This window comes from Arachis ipaensis, chromosome B07 (assembly GCF_000816755.2).
Source record: "Arachis ipaensis cultivar K30076 chromosome B07, Araip1.1, whole genome shotgun sequence".
Lineage (NCBI taxonomy): Eukaryota > Viridiplantae > Streptophyta > Magnoliopsida > Fabales > Fabaceae > Arachis > Arachis ipaensis.
The window spans coordinates 26712792-26720319 of NC_029791.2; positions in this window are offsets into that span (position 1 = coordinate 26712792).

Sequence of the window (7528 nt, forward strand, 5' to 3'; positions counted from 1 at the left end):
GCTTTAGTACTTTGTTGATTTCACTTTGGTGTTTAGATTCCACTGTTATATGTTTCCTTAGTTGTATTTGATAAGTGTTAAAATTTGTTAAACTTAATGCGATGTACTTTGCATGTGATATTAATTAATGAATATGTTCTGTTTTTGAAGTAAAGCATGAAATGTTCGATGAATACACAAGGCAATAACACCATCTACAAATTACATGAATACATGATGGGGAAAATATCCTAATAACTTAAAGAAACAATGAACACCCATTTTCAAAGTAACGGAAACACGATGAGGCAACAAAGTACTCAAATATAAATAACTAGAATATAAGTTGGATCATACACGTACATGAAAGACATAAATAAAGGTGGCTAAGATACAACACTAATCATCAAATAAAGTCATACAACATACACTAATCATCTGAACAGATGCGAACCGGTGAAGCAACGACGGGGTACCCGTGTCCTGTGTCCTCTCCGGATAAGCGGCTCCTCGTCCTCGATCTCATCCTCCTCCTCATCCGGGGCAGGCTGTGCAGGTGGCTTAGGCTAGACGGGTGCCCCAGACGGCCCGGCATCTGAATGTACTCCAGCAGTATAGGCGGAAGGAGGGGTACCACCTAATGAAAAATAGTCAGGAGCAGGCATGGTAGGAGGCTCGTTCAGGTCGACATCTAAAGGTGCCTATATGCCTGACGTCTGACCATGCCGACGGGCCGCATCATCCTCCTGCATGATGGCACTAATCTCATCTAGGAAGTGTGACCCGCCGAAGTCCGCATCAAGACCATCACCGGCCAGGAAGTCTGAAAACATCGTCCCTGGGCTAACCCATGGCGTACTCTCCTGAAGTGTCTGGTCATGGGCGGGGACACCAACAAAGTAATCGCCTAGCGGCCCTGCAAGATGGTATAATCCGGCCATCTACAAGTACGGAACGTACCGCTCATCGAGTCGCATGCCCTGTTGCCGCCGCATGCTCGAGATGCATCGCTGGGGCTGCGCATCACATGGACCGCATTATTAGAACCACTCACAAAACCACCAACAAAAACAACTAACAACAGAAACCACTTATGGAAACCACTAACGGAATCTACATGCAAAGCCAACATAATAAACCACTAGCAAAACCACATGCTTAAACCGCTAACATAAACCATCAACAAAATCGCATACAAAACCACTAACAAAAACCACTAATAAAACCCACTAACATAAATCGCCAACAAAACCGCATGCAAAACCTCTAAAATAAACCACTTGCAATACCACTAGGATAAGCCACTAACATAAATCGCATGCAAAACCACAGAATAAACCACTTCCAATACCACTAACATAAACCGCTAACATAAACCATCAACAAAACCGCATACAAAACCACTAATAAAAACCACTAATAAAAACCACTAACATAAACCGCCAACATAACCGCATGCAAAACCTCTAAAATAAACCACTTGCAATACCACTAGGATAAACCACTAACATAAACCGCCACTAAAACTGCATGCAAAACCACTAACTCAGATAAACCACTAGCACAAAATTTTCTATCTACTAACCTCGTCGTTGATGACCCTGGCTATATGAGCAACTCCATCCAACCGATATAGCCTTTCCGGATCGTCCCCCATCGGCTGAATATTCTGCTCGAGTCTTTGTCGGAACGAATCTGGGTCGTTTTCTCCGGGATTTGGTGGGGTATGAGAATGGAAAAGTGATTCGAATGAGGGGGATTCAAACTCCTTATATAGCCGGATCCAGTGTAATTCGAATCAACCCCATTCGAATTACTACTAGATGCAAAATGGGAGTAATTCGAATCAACTAGGTTCAAATTACTTGGGGAATCATGCACATGTGTAATTCGAAGTTACCTAGTTTGAATTATGCTTGTTTGTAATTCGAATCATGTAGATTCGAATTAGTGTGTTATTGTCTTCGAGTATAATTCGAATTGAGTAGATTCGAATTATATACAAATGTAGTTCGAATTTAGCTCTTTCAAATTCGAAGGTAATTATTAATTTAATTATTAATTAATAATATATTACCGTCAAATTTATTTGGAGAAAGATCCAACAGTAAAAATTACTAGTGAAAATTTTTCGATGGTAATTAACGGCAGACAAAAAAATTCGCCAGTAAATAATTACCGGCGAAGTTTATACCATTAGATTTATTTGGACGGTAATTCCGATAGTAAATATATTGCCGGTGGATATTTTTGGTAAATTCACCGATAAATCAGACGATACTCAACATTTTCTTGTAGTGAGTTACAAATGTGTACGATTAATTAATAGATTTTTTGACCGAATTTTTTTATTTTTGATTAATCCATTATCAATCTGTTTGTCGAAAAAATATTTTCGATTGGGATCAGCTAATTTGAAATATTGAAGAGATGATTAGGATAGAAGCAGAGGTTGAAAGGCGCACGTGCATGCATTAATTGGGAGTTACTCGACATTGACTTGATTTAGATTCCTTATTGAATCGAGTAAGCATAGTCAAGCAAGCATTTGAATGAGAAATCGAATAGTTGCTCGAATAGAGAATCGAGCGGTTACGTTAAGTAAAGAAGTTGAAAGCTTTCTTCAAGCGAGAATTTTATGGGTAACGTCTATAGGCAGAAGTGCGGGAGCGGTTACCTAAGAATCCACATACAAGGCAGTGTCGTGTAATTAAGGATCGGTTACAGACATGGGTTATAAATATTAGAAAGTTTTAGGAAATGCGGGTTGGAATTTTACTTCAGAAATTACTCACGCACACTCACATCCCAGCGACTTTCTAAGTCTACTTTGAGTCAAATTTTTGTAGGGTTCTGATAAACTACTATTTTATGGTTTATCTTGTGCTCAATTGAGTGGTTTTTATCAACTCTTTACTCACTTATTCATATAAATTGCATGGTTTTATATTTTCCTTCCTAGTATTGTTCTATAATTGGAAACTTGCTTCTTAGAGATCTTTAGTTAGTATATTTTAATTCTCCTTTATACCATTCGATGCCGTGATCCGTGTGTTAAGTGTTTCAGGCTTTATAGGGCAGGAATGGCTTAGAGAATGGAGAGGAAGCTTGCAAAAATGGAAGGAACACAAGAAACTAAGGAGATGACCAGCGAACACCGACGCGCGCGCATGGCTCACGCGAGCGCGCGGAATAGAGAAAATTACAGCGACGCCTGTGCGTGACTGACGCGTACGCGTGGATTGGAGTATGCTAAAATGACACAAACGCGTGGACGACGCGTACACATGACAAGAAAAATCACTGAATGACGCGCACGCGTAGACGACGCGAACACGTGACCTGCGCGATCTGCAAAATTAACAGAAAACGCTGGGGCGATTTCGGGCCGCGTTTTGACCCAGTTTTCGACCCAGAAACGCAGAATAAAGCCAAGGAACAAGCAGAGACTCAAACACACAGAAAATACAACATTCATTATTCATAATTTTAGGTTTTAGATGTAGTTTTAGAGAGAGAGAGAGGCCCTCTCCTCTCTCTTAGGATATAGGATTAGGATTTCTCTTAAAGGTTAGGTTTATTTCTTCTCAATTCCAGGTTCAATGTTCCTTTAATTTAATTTCTCTTCTACTTTTATTTACTTTATCACTTAGTTATTTATTTTTCCCAATTTGATTTATGAACTTTTCCATGTTAAAATTGATATCTTTATTTAATACGATTTGAGGTATTTCAGAATTATGATTGCTTTCTTTTATTTATTATATAAATAATTTGGATTTTTTTCCTTTTGGCTTTGGTTGAGTAATTGGTGACACTTGAGTTGTCAAACGCAGCTGTAGATTGAAAATTGGAATTCTTGCTGGTTGATTTGGATCCCTCTAAAGCTAGTCTTTCCATAGGAGTTGACTAGGACTTGAGGAATCAAATTAATTAGTCCACTTGACTTTCCTTTATTTTGTAAGGTTAACTAAGTGAGAGCAATAAATAATTCTCATCACACCTGATAAGGATAAGTAGGATGAGATTTCCAGTTCTCATACCTTGCCAAGAGATTTTCTAATTATTAATTTATTTTTCTTATCATTTAAATTACTTGTTCCCTATTTCAAAAACCCAAAAATATACCCTTTTCCATAACCAATAATAAATCATACTTCCCTGCAATTCCTTGAGAAGACGATCCGAGGTCTCAATACTTCAGTTTTAAATTTTATTGGGTTTTTTTACTTGTGACAACCAAACTTTTGTACGAAAGGATTCTTTGCTGGTTTAGAAACTATACTTACAACGCGATTATTCTTATAAAATTCTTTACCGGTAGAAATCAGTTCATCAAAATGGCGCCGTTGCCGGGGAATTGCAATTGTGTGCCTTATTATTGGTTACTGTAAATATTTTCTTTTGCTTGTTTATTTGTTTTTATTTTTGTTTTTAATTTTTATTAGCTACTATGAGTTTTAACCCCGTTGCTTTGAGTTTGGTTCTAATGTTGTTAAAAGGAATGGAAGCTATAACAGGAATATGCGTCAAGGTCAAAACAATCATAGATGGAAGGAGCCACGAGGATCTGATCAACCCTTTCAGCAACAACACCTTCCAAAGTACCATGAACAACGACCATCTTACAATACATGCCAAGACAATAGTTATGGTGGACCTTTTCGTGATAACCAACCTCCACCAAATTACTATGGTCGAGAACCATTCCGAGGTGCGTACCAAAATGATAGATATAGTGGACCCCCTTGTAGTTACCAACAAGCCCCATCATATGCCTATGAACCACCTCCTCAACATAGTTTTGAACCACCATACTCACAAGCCAACCACAACCATTCACCTCCACATGACCCTAAACCTTATCCACCCCAATTCCAATCCAATTACCCCCAATAATCACCACTTCCATATGCACCATGTCCATATCCATCGACCCAAGAATCACAGGCTCGCCTCAAGGAAACAGTAGATCAATTTCATGCAACCTTTCATCAACTGGAGCAAGCGATAAATCAATTAGCTTCCCAATGTTTGGACACTCAAGGAACTCCCATGGCTTCATGTGGAGAATCTAATGAAGAACGTAGCATGAAGGAGACGCTAGAAACTCCGGTGGACAGTGAGGAGCATGACTTTGTATTGGAACAAGTGGAGGAAGCCAGAATTATTGAAGAGGAAGAAGTGGTCGAAGACTTAGGAGATGCGGAACATCCATGGGAAAGCCCAGTCATAGAGCTCCCTTCTAAGGAGTTTGAATTTGTTGTTGAGGAGGGTGTACAACCTCCAAGGCATAGCCTGGTTGAAGACTTTGAAGAGGATGATCAAGAGATAGATTCAATCATTGATGAATTCTTATCTACATTTGAATCCTCTCCCATTGGACTTGACATGGAGATTAAAGAAGAAGAAGCACAACCTCCCATACCCTTGGTGAACAATGAAGAAGAGATTGAATTGGAAGAAAGCTACCAAGAGGAAGAGGTTGAAATTGAAGAAGCTTGCAAGGAGGTGGAAGTTTTCAAGGAAGAGCTCAAGGGAATGGAGCTAGAAATCACCTTGCCAAGGTTGTTGGAGACCTCTCTCCCAAAGCCATCACCATCCATCCCTTCATTCAAGTGGGTAAATCTCTCATCTCTAAGCTTAATTAGCCCACTTGAATATGCTTTGCTTGAGACAGATGGGCAACTTAGAGCTCTTTGTGGCTATAAGAGTAAGAGGGAGATGGTTAGTGGTAAGAGTTGTCATGCAAGGTTCAATATGGTTGCATGCTACAAATTGAAGTATAAAGGTTGGTATAATTCTCAATTGAATGGGTCTAGAAAATTATTTGGATGTCTCCGTGAGAATTCCGACTGTTCACCACCCAAGTGGAAAAATGATGATCAACAAGAAGACAGGTACAAAAGTAAGGTTTGGGACCCCGGAATTCAGTCTAGCAATCAATACTCTTGGGGCCTTGTCACTTGCTTAATCTTGCTTGAAGGCTCTTTGCGCCTAGTTTGGGATCCCGGAGGATATTGGAATTGCAAACATTGGTGGGGATTCCTGGATGAGTTCAAGCACAAGCCACCATAACAGGGAGCTCATCAAATGTCCAACTTAAGGACTTTAACTAAAAGTGCTAGGTGGGAGACAACCCACCATGGTATGATCGTTTTTTTTTGTCTTAGTTTTATTTTATTTTGTTTTAATTTTAGTTCTATTTTATTTTTTTCTTAGTATTCATTCATAGTGCCTGCATCAGCATTTGCATTCTGCATTTTGCATTCTGTGTAAAAAAAAAATCGCACGCGACGCGCGAGCGTCGCTGACGCGTACGCGTCATGTGTGAATGCGAAGCAAAGAAGAAAGAAACAGAGAGTTACGTGGGAGTGTGGCTGGAGACGTGCCTTAAGCACAAGCATGCTCACGCGAACGCGTCCCTGACGTGTCCGCGTCATTTGAAAAATCAGCCTCCCACGCGTGCGCGTCACCCATGCGCACGCGTGACCCTGCAAAATCGACGTAAAGAGGTGTATGGCAGAGAGTTATAATGGAATGGGGCTGGAATGATGCTGGAAGCACAAGCCTTATCATGCGAACACGTGCCCCACGCGTCCGCGTCATTTTTCAAAAAGAGGCCATTCACGCGTGCGCGTCACCCACGCGCACACGTCACCCTGAATTTTGGCATTATACAAACGAAACAGAAAGTTGTGCGTACGCGAGGCTGCTCTCGCGCCAATGGCACAGTTCATTTCACGCGAACGCGTGACCCACGCGTCCGCGTCACTTAAAAATTGCACCACCCAGGCGAACGCGTGCTCCACGCGTCAACGTCACATGCGACGCACAGCTTATCCAGATTAGCGCCTGATATCTTATCTTTTCTTCCCCAAATCCAAATCTTTTCTTTCCCTTCTTATTTCTTTCTTCTCTCTTCTTCCTTCTTTATTCTTTCTCACTTTTTACTTTCTCCCTTCTTCCTTTATCATCATCATCAAAGTTCTTTTCTTTCCTTCTTCCCTTCTTACCTTTCCATCATTATTTTTATTTATGTTTTCTTCTTCTTTTTCTTTTTTCTTTCATTATATATGTTTTCTTTTTCTTTTTACATTATTTTAATTGGTGTTAGAAATTTAATTGGGTGATTATTTTCTTCTATAATTGCTTGTGGATTGTTTAGAAGTTATTTGACAATTATTAATTATTTTAGGATTATTTGCATGTTCAAATTCAATACTTTTCATAACATATTTACCATGCATGCTAAGTGTTTATGAAAAAGCTCGTATGGCATTGTGTATATTTAATTATTTTATTCTTCTACTCTAATGCCTATTTTTCACAAAATTTCTTTTTATATTCATTAAAAATAATTGTCAATACAAACAGGTTGTTAGTTTGAAAGAGTTGGTAATCAAATTGGGCATTTAATGCTTGATCTATGCTACTCATACTTTTGCCAGCATGCCAATAAACATCTTGCATCTACTTGCCATCACATGCACTTGCTATATTTCCATTGATGAACTTCTTACATGTAGTCGCGACCATGTGTTAACGA